Source organism: Taudactylus pleione, unplaced genomic scaffold, assembly GCF_031769625.1.
Source record: "Taudactylus pleione unplaced genomic scaffold, aTauple2 ptg000139l, whole genome shotgun sequence".
NCBI lineage: Eukaryota > Metazoa > Chordata > Amphibia > Anura > Myobatrachidae > Taudactylus > Taudactylus pleione.
This window is the reverse complement of record NW_028284541.1, coordinates 8,651,323-8,669,173: the sequence shown is the minus strand read 5'-3', so window position 1 is coordinate 8,669,173 and position 17,851 is coordinate 8,651,323. Positions and strand designations below refer to the sequence as shown.

The following is a 17,851-nucleotide window of genomic DNA, read 5'->3' as shown; positions in this document are numbered from 1 at the left end:
CTGACCTTTTTTTGATGTATGTCTTCATATTTGTATTTTTCTTTTTACATGTTTGAACTGCACCATATGGTGCTTTGTGCACGGTTCCATACCTACTGCTGTGTCTAGCACACTGACAGTGACTGACACAGAGGGTTTTGAATCACAGGACGCATCTGACCTGGTGACGTCATAATTTCAGCATCAGGGTACTAACGTCATGACGCTGGCATCACAACTGGTGACATCATGACGCATGCGCCGGTCCCGCCCTGGTAACGTCACTCACTCGGTGGACAGTGGAGGGGCAGTACATACGTTCACTTTCTTGGATATCTTTTGGTATATAGGTATGTACTTGAACACTGTTCTGTTGTTCTTGATAAGAGTTGGTGAGACTGAAACATCGAATTTAAGACCACAGTAGTCTGGAGACGTCTTTAAAAGGTCCTGTGAATGTCGCAGTCTACTATGTTCTAAATAGACAGATAGATCGGAATGTCACAGTCCAACTGCTGCAGAGACTGCAGCTTGCACTTGGACTGTGACACTTCCCCTGGTGGAGTTTTAACTTAGAGTGGCTATCAGCTAAAGCCTACACAAAGGATCTAACCTAAACTGAATTGTGAGACCTTTTTTTGCATTCAAGACAAGATCTTTGTATTGCACGATATATTTGCAATTCTATTGATTACCCCTGAAGAAGTCCCCAAGGGGACGAAAATGCATAGGGTGGCTGCAGTATTGGGGGCAAGGAGGAGGTTAGGGACAGGCAGTGCTAGGTGTATGGAGGAGGCAAGGGTAGATAGCTGGGGCAGTATTGGGGCAAGGAGGAGCTTAGGGACAGGCAGTGCTGGGGGTAAGGTTGTGGGTGCAAACAGTTAACAGTCAGGGTAAATGGGAAATACACACAGCTACACAGTTGGGATAGTGAAGAAATACAGAGTTACCCAGTCAGGATTGGGGGTGCACAGCTGGCCAGTAATACCAGGGGAAGGGGCCACATAGCCAGCCAGTGACAGGGGCCACAGAGCCAGCCAGTAACACCAGGGACAGTGGTCCTCACCTTTCAGGGTGCTTTTCTCCACAAGCACCATGTGCACCTGAGCAGCAGCGTCACCAGCTTCCGGTCCGAATGTGTTTCGCTAGCACCAATGGGTCCATAGTGTTCTGCACTGTGGCAGACACCTACCCCACCCAGGTCTGACATCCCCACAGAGCGGAGGCTTGGGCACAGTGAGTGGGGAGTGGCTGTGGCTTAGGCGGAAGAAGAGTGTGAGGGAGAGGGACCGTAGCCGGGATCTCAGGGAGAATGACTGAGTTTGTCTGAGACTCTGAGTAAATGAGGAGCGGGTGGCAGCTGCAGAAGCGGACACAGAGAAAGTAGGAGCTGCAAGTACCAGAGGGATACTGGGAGCTGTAGTGAGGAAAATCTGCAGGCGGCGATAGGTTGAGAAGACGCCGCCAGCGGTGATTGGCTGCTGCGGCGCTGAACATAGGAAACACAGCGTGTCCTGAGGGACCCACTCTGTTTTAAAAACCGGGTCCCAAACATCTTGTAGAACATAAAAACGCGCTATAGCACGTATTTTGCGATCACTGTTGTTGCTGGAGAATCAGATGGGGGCAGGCTGGAGAGACATTGGGGGCTGAGAGACAGAAAGGGTCTGGCTAGAGCTAGATAGCCACTAGGGGGCTGGAGAGACAGAAGGGGCACTGGCTGGAGCTGGAGAGGGCCAGAGTCACAGAGGGGAGGGAGGCACATACAATATTATATATACTGCATATATTTTGGCAATATCATGTTCGGTGGCGATGGTGAGCCATGTATTCTGTGTGGGGCTGGAAGGAACCACCGATACAGGGTAGAAAAACTAAGGTTGACCACACCTAGAGGCTGCCCAGTGGATTCAGTCCAGGGAGGACTGAGGCAGACCAATCAGGCTGCTGGAGGAGACAGTCCAAGTTGGACTGCGGCAGATACAGAACCCAGTGTGCCTGGGAGCCATGGTTGCGGGGTGCAGACCTGCAGTCAAACAGGGAGGACCGCATATCTCTGGGACTGCTTGTGTGACTGTGGAAGTCAGGCTAGGAGGCCAGTGTCCAGACATGCAGGCCAGGCTGGGAGGACCACAAGAGAGACTTTGGGGGAAATTTACTAGATTCGAGATAGGTCGAGATGACCATCTCGTGTGATATATTATTTTTTTTCTTGCTTGCAAATTTACTAAAGGCAAAAATCGGTAAGTTAGAGAGAGATTTCTCTCATCTCACTCGTAAAACTTGGGTGAGATAGCAATTTCGAATCAAATCACCATCGGGCCAAGTACTATTCACCTAAAACATACATCTCTCAAATTTACCAAGAATCGGGATGACAAGCTCGGATGAGATATTAGCAAACTCTTTGACAAAATCAATTTTCAATCTCTCAACCCCCTGAGCTGCGAGATGGTCAGAAACATACACAAATCATTGTGATTTGTGTATGTTTCTTTCTGTAAATGGTTAAAATAGGGTTAATGTTAAAAAAAAATTACGTGAGGTCCCCCCCCAAAAGACTAACCAACCAGGAACAAAATGTGTAGGGTTCCACAGTAATTTAAGTACCAGCAGCAGGCAGCAGGGCCAGATCTGGTTTTAAATATAGGGAGAAAAAAAATGGCATGAGGTCACCCCTATATTTAAAACCAGCTCTGGACCCTTTCTAGTGGGGTACTGATGCCACAGCCAGGGATGCCATTTCACCGGGCCCCCCAGCCGCAGCATCAGTCCTGACCGCTAGTCAGCCCAGGCCAGGGATCCCTGGGGAGTTGGGGACCCCTACAATAAAGGGGTCCCCCTATGCAGGGCACCCCTGACCTAGGCTGATAGCCCGGGGGTTGATAGTGTTTTAGTGTAGTGCTAAATAGTGGGTTAAATATTGTCTTTAGTTGTGGTGCTACACGTCCCAGCAAGCCTCCCCCGCATGCTGGTATTTGGAAAACCACAAATACCAGCATGCGGGCCATTACGGGCCCACTGGTACCTGTAGTTCCACAACTAAAGAAATATATAAATAAACACAACACACACCGTGATAGTAAAAGTTTATTTTAACATACCTGCACACTCACACATACTCACCTAGTATCCGTAGTAATCCATAGGGGTACCTATAAAAAAAATTCCATACTCACCTCTCCTATACGCTGTCCAGGTCCTCTTCATTGTCTGTAGGTATCCAAAGGGTTAAAATAACAAACCGAGTATTACCAAACCAAGACGGACTGAGTAAACGTATGTGTGTGTGTGTACACATACCTTTACTCCGCGAGCATACCATTATTGGAGGGGTCCACCAACTCCCCAGGGATCCCTGGCCTGACTAGCGGTCAGGACCGAGGCTGCGGCTGGGGGGTCCGGTGAAAGGGCACCCCTGGCTGTGGCATCAGTCCCCACTAGAAAGGGTCCAGAGCTGGTTTTAAAAATAGGGGTACCCTCACACCATTTTTTTTTGCTCCCTATATTTAAACCCAGGTCTGACCCTGCTGCCTGGTGCTGGTTCTTAAATTACAGTGGAACCCTACACATTTTGTTCCCTGCAATTTTAAAAACCAGGCTGGCCGGCAAGTCCAGGGCTGGTTAGTCTTTTGGGGGGGACCTCACATCAATTTTTTTTTAACAATTTGAGGCGAAAAGTCTGAGGTCGGACTTTTCTCCATCATCGCTGGTTTTTCCTGGGCTAAAGTATCGGGCGTGTGCCCGCTTATCCCAGTATTCAATTTGGATCTGGCGAAAACGGGACCAGGCGGAAAGGTAAGCATCGGAAAAGTCCTGTAAATTTTTGGGAAATCATCCTAGCACCCCCCTAAAGAAGTCCTGACATGAGGGATCACTATGGGTACCCCTGAATAGCCCTACTAAAGGTATTTGGGGTTTTTAAATGGTCTCAATAGGCGCTATTTTGCGTCATTGAGCAAGTGATTAAGAATAAAATTTTGCTATTTTTTGGGGGGGTAAATAAGTATTCCCATCAAATTTGGGGTGCATGAAAATGGGTGCAAGCATAGTTCAAAGTCACTAAAATAAAGCTTTAAAGTGCACAAAAAAAATGCACCTTCAGCAAGCACCTGTAATAAAAGAAAAACATCCCCCATACTTCCAGACCCCCCACCCCCAGAGGCTTTCACTAGCTTTTGAATTTGTACCACAACTTTTTTTTGTGGGGTGTCCTTTGTGTAATCTTTTGCGTTTTTTGAAGCAGTTATGGTCAAGGGGGTGTAAAAAGGGTTTAGGGTGGTCCCCGCAAGTTTGCACCCCAAAACCCCAATTCTGCACTTTTTTCCGCCGGGCATCCATTGCCGATACTTTTCCGCTGGTTACAATGCACAAACTTTTGGCACCTGCGAAAAGTCAGGGAAATTGAATACAGGGATAGATGAAATTGGCGAAAATGACGTCATCGGTGAAAAAGTTTCTCCGAAAACGCCTTTTCGCTCCAAATTGAATACAAGCAGCTTACACTTATCACTGATATGTGCAGGCTGCTTGCTAGGGAGAGTTGTGCAGAGAGAAATCACTGCAATCTCGGGTGAGATAAGTCACTCGAGCTTGCTTACAAATCACCCGAGAATCTCGACCTACATCACCATTGGCAAACTCGTTTAGCCTCAAATCGCCTGTTGGTAACTTTGGAAATAAAAAATGGAAAAAAATCACCCGAGTTATACCACGGTGAATCACTTTGCAAATCAGGTCAATCTCGATTCTTAGTAAATTGAACCCTTTGTGTGAAGGCCAGAGGCGGTGTTTATATATAGGACTGGGACTACAAGAGACTGTGGGCCTGATTCAGAGCCGCTCATAAGCGGCCGCTCGTTCGCTATGAGCGATGTTCGCACAACTGCGCATGCGTATGGGTCGTAATGCGCATGCGCCAACCAGTCATTGCGGACGGAAATCGTGCGCTCGCAAAACAGCGAGGGGCTGCTAATTTGATTGACAGATTGTACCGTTTGTGGGTGGTAACAGGTGAAGGTGCTTGAAAACGGGGGAGTGGAGATCCAAACGCAGGCATGCCTAACGGTCAAAAGGGCGTTTAATGGGAGTGCATAATTAGTAAAGGAGCGTCATCGACCACGTCACTTGGTTGTCTTTTAGCCTGAACTGCTCGCAGTGATAGCGGTAATAAAATGCTACCACAAGCACTGTGAGCAGTTCAGATGCCTTTCGATGTACCCGATTGATCTAATAAATACCGGAGATGACATGTGATGCGAACGGCAAACGGGCGTCTTTACAAAATAGCGAGCGCATTTTTCGTTCGCTCGCTCGCTCAGACATAGAGGCATCAACAAACCGCAAAGAGCGAGCGCTCAATTTAAATAGACGGCCCCTTTTTTGGAACGACCATCCGCAAATAGCGTCCGGGTCTGAATCAGGCCCTGTGTTACATTTGCAGACTAGCTGCCCATTATAGTCAGGGTTCAAGCAGTGAGATAGTTTATTATTTATTCCTGAAATGCTGACAGTAAAGCACCATTAATTTTCATTTAAACCTAAAAAACTGTGTGTGGAATGCCATCAGGGAGGAGTCTGACTGGCTCCAAATTTATTCTGCAGCAGGACAATGACCCCAAACATACTGCCAATGTTAGTAAGAATTATCTTCAGCGTAAAGAACTACAAGGAGTCCTGGAAGTGCTGATATGGCCCCCACAGAGCCCTGATCTTAACTTCATAGAGTCTGTCAGGGATTACTTGAAGAGACAGGAGGATATGAGCAAGCCTACATCCACAGAAGATCTGTGGTTGGCTCTTATAGATGTTTGGGACAACCTCCCTCTAAAACTGTGAGAAAGTGTACCTAGAATAATTGATGCTGTTTTGAAGGCAAAGGGTGGTCACACCAAATATTGATTGATTTAGATTTCTCTTCTGTTCATTCACATTGCAGTTTGTAAATTGTTGAAAATAAACTATTGACACTTCTATTTTTTAAAGCATTCTTACTTTGCAGCATTTTTGCCACACCTGCCTAAAACTATTGTACAGTTCAGTGTGTGTGTGTATATATATATATATATATATATATATATATATATACACATAAACATATTTAAACAAAACAAGCCAAGCATACTAAAGAGGTGCAGCTGTCAGCAAATATGTGAGCATACAGGCTTTGAAATCGGAGACTACTGAAGATGCATCAGTAAGATCTCAGCTTTTCAGAAAAAAATTGAAAAAACAAATTCCATTATAAAACCCACTGAGAGAAATGCACCTCCTGCGTCTACAACCTGCTGTTCTGTATTTGATGGCACACAAAAGTTTATACCTAAGAAGCACTTGAAGCTGGTCTGTCTTTTTGTCATCATCAAAGGGCATGTTGGGTATCACTGCAACATTGTGCCTTAAATTGCTACTTCAGTTTAATTTCAAAGCCTCTCTACAAGTTGTGGTCCAGCTGGGAGTAGTTCAGGATAATGGATATCAAATTAGAAAAGGCATTTACAGATGTGTCCACATACATTTATCCTCCGTGTGCTACAAGTCGCGTTACACGTAACGCGTGATAACCGCCTGAGTTGGTAATGCAGACAGGGGCAGAACTATGGGAGACAATGTAGGTGCCTGCCGCCAAGCGCCAGCACTGAAGGGGCACCTCCTCCAACGCCCACAATATATTCACCTCACTTAGGGCTGTAAATATGTACCCGGAGTGTACCGTCATAGACGCTCAATACATGGCACCTCTTCCCGGCACCTGAGAAGCCACCATATCCATATACAAGTGGAGGGCTCTGTGTCAGACCATCAGCTGTCGCTTCCATCTATCTTTATAGCCTGTCCCTGCTCATTCGTGTCGCTGCTCCTCAGCAGCTTCTTATGCCAGTGAGATACATCTGGCGCCCCCCTCCGTCCCACTCCTCCCTGGTGGAAGCTCTACCCGCAGACCTGTGCAGTAGGCCTGAGCATAAGCGTGGCTGCATATCTTCCAGGTGCTAGATGTCAACAAGGATGCACCAGACAGAGCTGCGGGTAAGAGTGCATGGGAGGCGGGGGCCCGGGGCACCAGTGACTGACTCTGGGGGCAGCTCTTTAGTGGAGCAACTTCCGGGCATGTGAAGCAATCGGCAGTAGACTGGGCATTTTGTGATTTGTAGTCCCACCACAGTGGCACTCTTACAGTATCTTAACTCAAACTCAGTCCTCAAAGTCCCCCCATCAGGTGGCTTTCACCTCCATCAGGGGTATCAGGTGGACTCTCAGGGGTATATTTACTAAAGTGTGGGGTTTTTAGAAGTGGAGATGGTGCCTATAGCAAATAATCAGATTCTAGCTAATATCTTCTATAAGGTGCTAGAATCTGATTGGTGGCTATGGGCAACATCTCCACTTCTAAACACTCACTTTAGTAAATATACCCCCTAGCATCATGCTAATTGCACTATACAGGTCACTATCTTATCTGTGACTAATGTATAGCTGTATATACTCCTAATTAACCCCAGGGCTGTAGCTGAGGTCAGTCTTCATACATACAAACATATATTACATTCCTCAGTGCAGTCCCAATCTTTATAATAGACAATGTTGCAATGTCATCCCTTATCTTGTGTCTCTGGTATACGATGGGAAAGCTGTATACCTCTGCAAGGGGACATCGATGCTAGGGGGAGGGTTAGGGTTAGGCACTAAGCTGAGAGGGTTAGGTTTAGGGTGCGGGGAGGGGGAGGTTAGGTTCAGGCACCAAAGAGGGAGGGTTAGGGTAGGGAGAGAGAGGGGGATTAACATACTGTCCAACAAGTGTTGGGATGCCGGAGACAGGATTCTAAATGATTCCTTTCTCTCTCTGTATATATATTTTTTCCCATGACTTGGAACATCTGAATGGTATTATTTATATTTTTCATTTGAGCATGTGTAGTATGAAATGTAATGTATTTGTCTTTGCTGCCCTGGTTTAAATACTGTACATAGCATGTGCAATGTAATAAAAAAAAAATCTTCAAAAATTAATATAATTACAGAACCTTCTTATTCAAGCAAAGCTGAAATTGATGTATTCTGCAAAGCTTTGAAAAATCTATTTTTAATACTTAGAACTGTATTAATAAACCAAAGTGGCAATTGACTTAAACGAGTGAAGAGGAAGCAAGGATTATACCATTTTATTATTATGCCAGTGTCACCTGAGGGTCACAAATTGTTGGTCAGACAATCCTCATAGATCATCTTCACTCTACAGCAGTGGTTCACAAACTCTGTCCTCAGGACCCCACACAGGACACATTTTCCTGGTCACCCAGCAGGAGCACAGGTGTATTCTTTACTCACTGACACATTTTAAAAGATCCACAGATGGAGCTAATTATTTCACTTGTGATTCTCCGAGGAGATCTGGAAAACATGCACTGTTTGGAGTCCTGAGGACTGAGGGCTTGATTCAGACTCGGACAATAAGTCGCGGACACACGGTGTGGCCAATAATCGTCCGTTTGCGTATTCGTTTGCGTCAATATGCGTGAGTCACTCACTGTGCTCGGGAATTGTGCGCTCGTAGTACACAGAAGGAACGCTAATTTGAGTGACAGTGCCGTTTGTGGGTGGTAACAGGGGAAGGTGCTTGTGAACGGGGGAGTAGATGTGCGAACGCAGGCGTGTCTGGGCGTCTAAATGGCGTTTTATGGGTGTGCATAATTAGCAAAGAAGCGTCACTGTACACGTCACTTGGTTGTAATTTAGACAGCACTGATTGCAGTACTTGCGGTGGGGTAGGGTCTACCTCAAGCGCTGCATGCAGCTCCAATGGCTCTCGATGTAACCGATTAATCACACACTTCCTGGAGATGACGTGTGCTAAGAAAGAAAGGTGGGCGTATTTATACTGGCTCTCTAAGAAACAGAGGGCGTCCTTCTACCAGACAGTGCGATCGCGGCATTTGCATACCCGGCCTTTTTTGGTGCGTGAGAGCGCAGGTTAGCATCGAGCCCAGAGTTTGAGAACATGTGGTCTACAGCTATTGAATGAACTGGTAGATCCGCAATCACCTCCTATGTATCAGGGGCAAATCTATAATGGGTGCAGGGAGTGCAAATGGAACAAGGGCCCCTGGGTCCAGGAGAACCCCGCACCGCACACCCTGCACCCATAATATTACTTACCTCTCTGGAGTCCCACGTCGGCGCGGGTATCCGGCGCTGTAAAACGACTGGAAAATGGCCACGGCTGCCATTTTCCCATCGTTTGCGCATGCGCAGTACAGGGAAAATGGCCGCCACGGCCAATTTCCCGGTGACCTGTACATTCATTATAGACTCTGGCCACACTCTAGTGCCCAGAGTCTATAACTCCGGCGCTGGCCATGCACAGCTCAGTGCGCTGGCGGCCGCCGGGCGGAGAGGAGGGGGCCCATGTCGGAGACTGCACACGGGCCCCCTCCTCTCTAGAAACGCCCCTGCTATGTATTATTACTGTGTTACAAGATATTCAGAGACTGCTGATTCAACTGGAGTCACTGAAGACTTTTTAAGCATATTTATTTGTTTATTACACTAGATATCTTAAGAAATTGACAATGTATAGATAAGTAAAAGATGGTTATGTCAATATACAGTATTTGAAATAACAGGATCTACAGCAGAATAAAAAAAATGTATTCAGCAGCTTTTGACTTTGTACATATATAAATAAAGTGTCTTAATTGTAACAAGTTGCTTTCAAATTTGAAATGCCAGCCAAAAATGCTCAATTTCTTTAATGAGTTCTGAGAAAGAGGTTAATGGTTAGAAGACAATTAGTATAACGTCATCACCATATCAGGCCAAGGTACCATTTATTTTGTGCTCCAATGTATTCATGGAAACTTGTGGTTCTCTTAACAAGATTAAGTGAAAAAAGATCCATGCCAAGTTTTTAATGGCCTATTAGAGTGTATAAGCTTTAGAAGAGGCTTTATCAAACTGTGGTGAATATATCTGGTACTGCACAAAGACAAAAGGGATGTTTCAGCTTGCGGACCAAGAAAATGCTTTGATGTATAGTGCGATATAATATAGCAGGAAGGGGAGGCGGTCAGAATCTCGACCACTGGGAGTCAAGGCATCCCGTACCCAACCCGGCAGGAAGAATTATAGTGAACAATGGCCCTCATTCAGAGCCGTACGCTCTGAATGAGGGCCGGGCTCCATTTTCATGGAGCGTCCTCCTGGACGCTCGTATAGCTGTGGGTCACCACCCACAGGCTATACGAGCGTGCTTTGTGATGGCCGCGATGGTCGAGACCATCGCAACCATCGAAATTGCGAGCCGGAGCCTGCGGTTGAGGTTTTCAACCGCAAGCTCCGGAGTGATTTTGGCTCTATCAGCCGGCCCACTGACATCACTAGTGATGTCAGTGGGCCGGCTTCTGACGGGAGGCGTTCCCGTGGGAACGCCCCCGTCAGGGAGGCATGCCCCCGGCACGCCCACCAAAGGGGGCGTGCTGTCAATCAACATTGACAGCACGCCCCCTTTGATCGGACACAACGAGCGAAGGACTTTCCTTCGCTCGTCGCGTCTGGCGCATGCGCACGACGGAGCTCCCTCCGTCGTGCGCATGCTCAGTCCATAACATCGACCCACTTGCGAGCGGACAGCCGCTCGCGAGTGGGTCTGAATCAGGCCCAATATACAATGAAGAACCCAGCTCTCAGATGGCTAGCACAAAAAATGGAAACAGATGTTTACAACAGAGCCCCCAAACTGTTGCACCCTCTCCCACAAATCTTTCCTGCCACCCATATGGTTTTGGTCACTCTATGGTCCCAGGTCGTGGAGTCCTGTTTCCTGCAGAAAGTTCTGGGGGTTGTCTTAACCACTCTGCTATGTCAATAGGGCAATTCACCAGGTGTCTGTAAGATGTTTGATGAGCAACCTAGGAGAGAGGTAAAGAGGAAATACAATGGAGTTGTAGTATACGCTGCCTGTACTTGTCGTCTACTAAGTGAAAGCTAAAAGGTGGTCTCATTACTAAGGAAAATGGTTGAAGGAGTCTGAGCTAAAGGGGTGTCAAAATTGTTACTTCGGGGGAGCCATTCCTGTTAATTAACCTGCCAAGAGGTGTCAGGAAGATCCCCAGCATCTTTCAGAATATTCCTGGTAGCCTTTGGGGAGGGTGTGTATGTGTGTGTGTGTGTGTGTGTGTGTATAGGGAGGGGATGGGCGTATTGCTTTTGTGGCTATCTTGTTGTAAAGGAAACCATTCTAGGGCTGGCTGATGAAGAGGGAGTAGGGACACATTGTTAATTTAAGGAGGAGTAATTTCTAGGTGTATTGTGAGCAATAGCCCTCATTCAGAGCCGGATGCTCTGAGCAGAGCGCTCGCTCTGAATGAGGGCCGTCCTCCATAAAAATGGAGCGTCCTCCTGGACGCTCATATAGCTGTGGGTCACCACCCACAGCCTATACGAGCGTGCAGGTTGATGGTCGCGATGGTCTTGACCATCGCGACCATCGCCACTGCGAACCGGAGCCTGCGGTTGAGTTTCTCAACCGCAAGGCCCGGAGTGATTTTGGCTCTATCAGAGCCAAAATCACTCCCACTGACATCACTAGTGATGTCAGTGGGCCGGCTTCTGACGGTAGGCGTTCCCTTGGGAACGCCCCCGTCTGGGAGGCACGCCCCCAGCACGCCCACCAAAGGGGGCGTGCTGTCAATCAACATCGACAGCACGCCCTCTTTGATCAGACACAACGAGCGAAGGAAAGTCCTTCGCTCGTCGCGTCTCGCGCATGCGCACGACGGAGCTCCCTCCGTCGTGCGCATGCTCAGTGCACACCATCGACCCACTTGCGAGCGGACAGCCGCTTGCGAGTGGGTCTGAATCAGGCCCAATGTCTTGTAAAGCTTTGCACACAAAGCAATGCATGTAATATAGTCCTAGTGTCCCCTCACTCTTCTGTATTTTTGGAGTTTTACCTCTTTTAATTGAAAGGGTTAGTTCTAAAAAAGTAGAGCTTTGATCTCTGATATGACCTTCAAATTTCGCGGTGCAGCTCCTAAAGCTTTGTCGGCCTAACCCACACTTTTAGGGGTATATTTGCTAAAGGTTGATTTGAATCTGTACTCATCTACTTAAAATCAATGAAAATCGATCAATATCGATGTTGTGTTTCCAGGGCTAAATCACACATTTACTAACAGACAATTTTTTTATTTTTTTTAAGTATTAGAATACGTGTACTTTAGCCCTAGAGACACAACATTGCTATTGATCGATTTTTATTATTTTTAAATTAATCAATATAAATTAAACTCGACCTTTAGTAAATATACCCCCCAAGTCTGCGGTGGCTGCTCCCGAGTGTGGATAGGAGGTATGTAACTGACGTGTGTATCTTGATGTGCGCAGGCAACAGACCACTGTGCAAAACTGTACAAAACCAAGATATTTTATAGTGTGTCTCAGGTGTGTTTCTATAAATTAGATCCACTGTACTGTATGTAGGTAAAATCCTGATCTAGGCACTACAATGCCTTAATCTGGCCAATTTCAAGCCAATCCTGCAATTTAGCAACAGTGCCAAGAGACAGGATCAGTGTCCAGTTTGACTCTGCATATAGATTGTATGACATCCTGCTTCACTGACATCTGTTAATAGGATCATTAAATGATTGGCAACACAGGCCGATAAAGGTAATGTTTAGACTACATTTACCAACATGCCTGACTGTTAAATTTCAGTCGGGGATCATGGTTCTCTTAAGGTGCCCCACACACTAAACGACTCGCAAACGATGCAATGTTCTTACCGATTTCCCTTGAACTCCCCGGCAGCTCTCTGGCAGTCCTGGACAAACCATATCGTGCATAAAGTGTTAATTTTGACAAATGATCAACTAACGACTTACCGTGCGTCCTTAACGTTAACCAATGCATCGTTAAAAAGATTTCCAGATCTTACCTGCAGTAGGTAAGATCTGAAGATCTGATTTTTTTTTCCTGGCTCATGGCACCAGAATCTGGTCTCCAAGGCACCGGTGATGCTCCATGTTGGGTGATTTATATTATTACTCAAAACCATCTGGATTTTGTTGTGACAGTTCCGATTGGACGGGACTGTCCTGCCGTGATGAGCATGTTTGTCTACATTTGCAGGAGGCTAGGAGGTGTTTGCCTGCCTCCACTCCATGTGCTAATAAATTGGTGTTTCTGTAGAAAGGTAGGAGGAGGGTAAAGTGCTAAGCATACCCCCAGGTGCATAGTCATGCCTGCTGGTGGTGTGGTTATACCCAGTCTGATACAGTCTCACCACAGCATGCCTCAGTCCTGCTCCCACAGATACCATATCCATGGTCATGCATGATGGGGTTGTGGTCACACCAACTCCCAGATTGCTGCAGCCATGGCCCCATGTCCAAATTCTGTGTATAGGAACATTGGTAGGTACAGTGTGCTAGACTAGATACATAATTAGCTTCCCACACTGGGGCTGATGCAGAGTGAGTACTAGGCCAGTTTGATTTGCACTTACGAACACACACATATACCCGACTGCAGACACCCAAGCATCAAATATAACCAGAGAGGCAGAACAGAAGTAGGAAAGGGCATTCACATGTTGGCAAAATTCAGCAATGGCATATGTGGAACATCAATTACTGTATGTGTATATAAACATGTTAAGAAAAAAATGACAGAAACTGATTGGTTGTCTCTCTTCACTTTATCTCTCTCCAAGGTTTGATACATCTCCCCGACTGTCTTAAACATGTACTGTAGTAACAACTACAATAGAATGTAAGAAAAATAATTGCTGGTGAAAAATAATTGCATCTTGCCTAATTTTGCTTATAATACTGTATCTTTAAAGTCTGGTTACAAAAAATAAAGCGTTGACCTTGTAATAAGACACTGCAGAAAATATGTACAGGAAACTCAGCACATCAATACTTTTATTGTATGATTATACAAACCACTTACTCTAGATAAACTAATACATTTAAAAGGGAAAAACTGTTTGTATTACTCAGCCTAATCTACTTTTCTACCTATTTATCTTGTGTCCACAAAATGAAAAGCATGTTTCAAGAATATTAAGAAAATCTGTCATCATATTACTGCTCTTTCTAGTAAAAAAAACAGCATGCTGTGAGTGATCAAAATAGTCAGAGGATTACTGAGCGTCTACATTTTCTGAATACCCAGAATATACTTTTTGAAATACTGGTTTGAATAAAGTGTTGGTATCACTTATTTATATTTGTACATAAACATTTACATTAGTGCCTAACCCTAAACAAACAAAAAAAGAATGTGTAAGCCATTTGTGTGTCAATCTTTTGACCATGTCGAGCATTTGTACCTTTTGACCTTTAGTGTGTCAACGTTTTGACTGTCTAGCACAGTGATTCCCAACCTCGGTCCTCAAGGCACACTAACAGTCCTGGTTTTAGTGATATCCATGCTTAAGCACGGATGGTTAAATCAAAATACCTAAGGTACTAATTAAGTCACCTGTGATCAGCTATGGCTATCCTTAAAACCTGGACTGTTAGTGTGCCTTGAGGACCGTGGTTGGGAACCCCTGGTCTAACATCTGGTGTCTATCTAGACATTGTCGCCAATTTTACTGTCTATCTTTCAATCCACGCCCACATTCAAGGCCTTCTTAAGTCAGTGTTGGGCACTACTTTATGAAGATGGCCTCTGGGATACCTGGGGAGGCGGAGGTGCGAGGGGCGTGGTGCCTCAAATTGCATCATCACAGTCCCACACCACCCCATTAAGGAAGATGGCAAAATCCATGAGGGTTGATTACTCTCTCAGGAGCCCATGGAAACTACCCCAAATTCTGGAGAGTAGGCAAGTATGTAATTAGTGGGTGCATGCAGGACGTCTTTTAAAATGTAACCCTCATGCTTTGCAGTGTCTCCCAAAAGTTTAATGTATCAAGAGAGCAGTACATATCATACAAAATTATTCTTCTCTACACTTCCCCTGCTATAAATGAAACTGTAATACCCGTTTTCCACCAAAATCCCAGGTCTGACCTGGGATTTGGAACGCTTTCCAAGTCAGGTTAGACCCAGTATTTACCCCATTTCCACTGCGGCGCCGCCCTGGGAATATCCCGGTTCGGCGCTGTTCACACTGCGCATTGGTGCAGTGCCGGCGCTTGGAGATAATGTCATCACCAAATGCCGGAAACTACAGCTCTCCCCTGAACGCCAGACCAGAACGGACCGGCGACCAGGAGAGGGCGTCCTTCCCGTGGGAGGGGTCCTTTCGGGAGGCTGTCACCGGGAAGACGGGTAGGAAGAGATTACAGCCTCCCCGTATGAAGCGAGGATGGGGTAAAAACCGGAATGGTCCAGACCATACGGGGAGGCTGTAATCTCTCCCTGTCCGGTGACAGCTGTGACACAGACAGCTTCCGAATGCCACCCAATCACCATGCTGGAATCAGGTCTAAGGTCGGAAGACCGGGTAACCCATTTCCACTGAGCTTGACAAGGATTTTACCTGCTAAAAACCCTGATCGATACCCTGGAAGAAATCCTGGGTCAATCGACCCAGGATTTTTTTCCTAGGAATCTTTTCCACTGACCCACTACCCGGGTTGACACGGCAATAACCCAGGTATTTTGGCCACTGGAAAAGGGGTATAATAAGAGGGGTTATTATAACATTTTACACCTGGTCGGCTATACACCTAGCAGCAGAGTATTCATCTCATTATGGGGCAACACAGTTTGACCAGCAGCACAAATGAGTCAATAGTAATCTCGATGGAAACTGATCAAACCCTCTAAAGAGGATAAGTAGAGGTGCTGACCACGGCAACCAATGAGATTGTAGCTATCATTTGTCTAGTACATTCTATAAAATTATAGCTAGCATCTTATTGGTTTTTATGGGAACCCCTCCACTTGTCATCATAAGAATGTCTGATAAATTGTATCCTTAGTTGCTCATACAAATATATAAACTATGTTTCCTCTAAAGAAATTGCTTTAATTCCTCTTTATCAACAGCATTAAAAAAAACAAATAAAACAGCAAAGTGTCTCAGTGTACTCTATTTATTACAGTACTTTTTTAGATCTAGAACACAAAATGCCATGAGAACTACTGCAACACAATAATGTGGATATATTAAGTGTTAATAACTATTGTGAATATTTAATATGTCATTTACAATAATACATTGTAGTGACTTTGAAATACAACATAATTATGTTAATAACAAAACATCAACAAGTGCCTAAATCTATGTAGTGCAGATTTGGGAAATTAAGCTTTGGTTTAACTTGCTTGCAGTACGTCTCCAGGGGTGTATGAATGGGTTAATAAAATGCATGACTAAAACAGTGACGACAGTTGGCTTTCTGCGTTAGCCGGCACACCACCAAAAATGGCAGCTAAGAGTCCTAAAACATTTTTTTTTGGGCTGTCAAAAAGCTGCTTAAGGAGCATTGGGAAACATTCCAGCTTTAGCCTGTAACAAAATTGAATGTCAGACGCACTTGGAAACGATGAATATTTCCCAATGGATGATCATAAACTGGGACATCTCACTGAGCAGAAGTATGACAAAGTGACAAAGATTCCAGTAAAGTTTATCAGGTAATTTAATATCATGATTATACAAATGTCATCATGCAGCATTATGGAAAATCATCACAACATGTTCTTTGTACGGACGGGACCATCAATAATCTCATAATTGTCCCCAAAACAAAGTATTTTATAATTGAGGACATCAATCATCAATGATTCTGGTAAAATATAGGCATAAGCATTAACATATAATTAAATACAGTCATATCTGTAATGAAGCGAATATGTGTCTGTGTTTTATTTTAATATTATAGCAACTCCAGAATAACATTTGTACGCAGATTATTTTATCATAACCAAGCAGCCTGATTGCATCATTTGTTAGAAAAAAAGTTCTGCGGAGAAGGTAACACAAAGTTGAATTTGAAGTGTGAGTTGGTGAGCCAGACAGTACCAATGCTGCACAGCCATATCAAGCTAATAAAAACAATTTTTACGGTACTCTATAGGTGTCCAGGCATTGCTGTGTCTTCTAAGCCAGTTGCAGCCTGCAAGATTTTGAGGGCTACATATAGCCCAAGATTTCTCCAACGAGCTCCACACTTTAAGTAAAATATTCCCAGTTGTCTTCTGCTACCGAAACTGTCATGTCTGTGTTTGTATTGTGATGGTATGCAGTTAGGAGCTCACTATGTCACTGGTGATTATGTAGACCTTACAATGCTAGCGCTGGGATCCTGAAACTGGTGTAAAGCTCCTTTTCCTATGCGGGTGCAGGACACTTACAGCTGTGTCGGGATCCCAGCACCAGCATTGTGAGGTTGACATACTGACTGGTGACACAGTGAGTGTCGACTTCCCGTTCCCAACTCCATCATGACATAATAGTGCCCCCTGCATACAGTGGAGCAAGAAACCAAAGGGATCTATAGACGTGACTAAATTTGTTAGTGTACTTCCACGAATAAAGAAAAATCCATATTTTTCTCTGAAATAACTTGAGTGACAAAAGTAATTGCCATTCACCATTGTTTATTCAATATTTAAAAGAAATCAGACTTTGCATTTGATTTTTGATTTAACAGAACAAATGAAATAATAAAAACAAATGAAAATGACATGGACAAAAATGATGGGACCCGTAACCTAGTATTTTGGTGCACGACATGTAGAGGCAATCACTGCAATCAAGCGATATCTGTAGCTCTCAATGAGACTTCTGCACCTGTCAACAGGTAGTTTGCCCCACTCTTCCTGAGCAAACATCTCCAGCTGTCTCATGTATGCTGGGTGACTTCTCCAGGCTGCATGTTTCAGCTCTTTCCATAGATATTTTATAG

General features: G+C 45.1%; 1 protein-coding gene and 1 pseudogene across 2 annotated transcripts in view; both read right to left on the bottom strand.

Moving 5' to 3' along the window:
• The window catches only part of LOC148522809 (regulator of G protein signaling 6), a 467,525-nt gene that overhangs the window by 223,177 nt on the left and 226,497 nt on the right, over positions 1-17,851 (bottom strand). The window lies entirely within an intron of this gene.
• LOC148522810 (uncharacterized) overlaps positions 1-17,851 on the bottom strand; it is a 50,421-nt pseudogene that overhangs the window by 8,677 nt on the left and 23,893 nt on the right.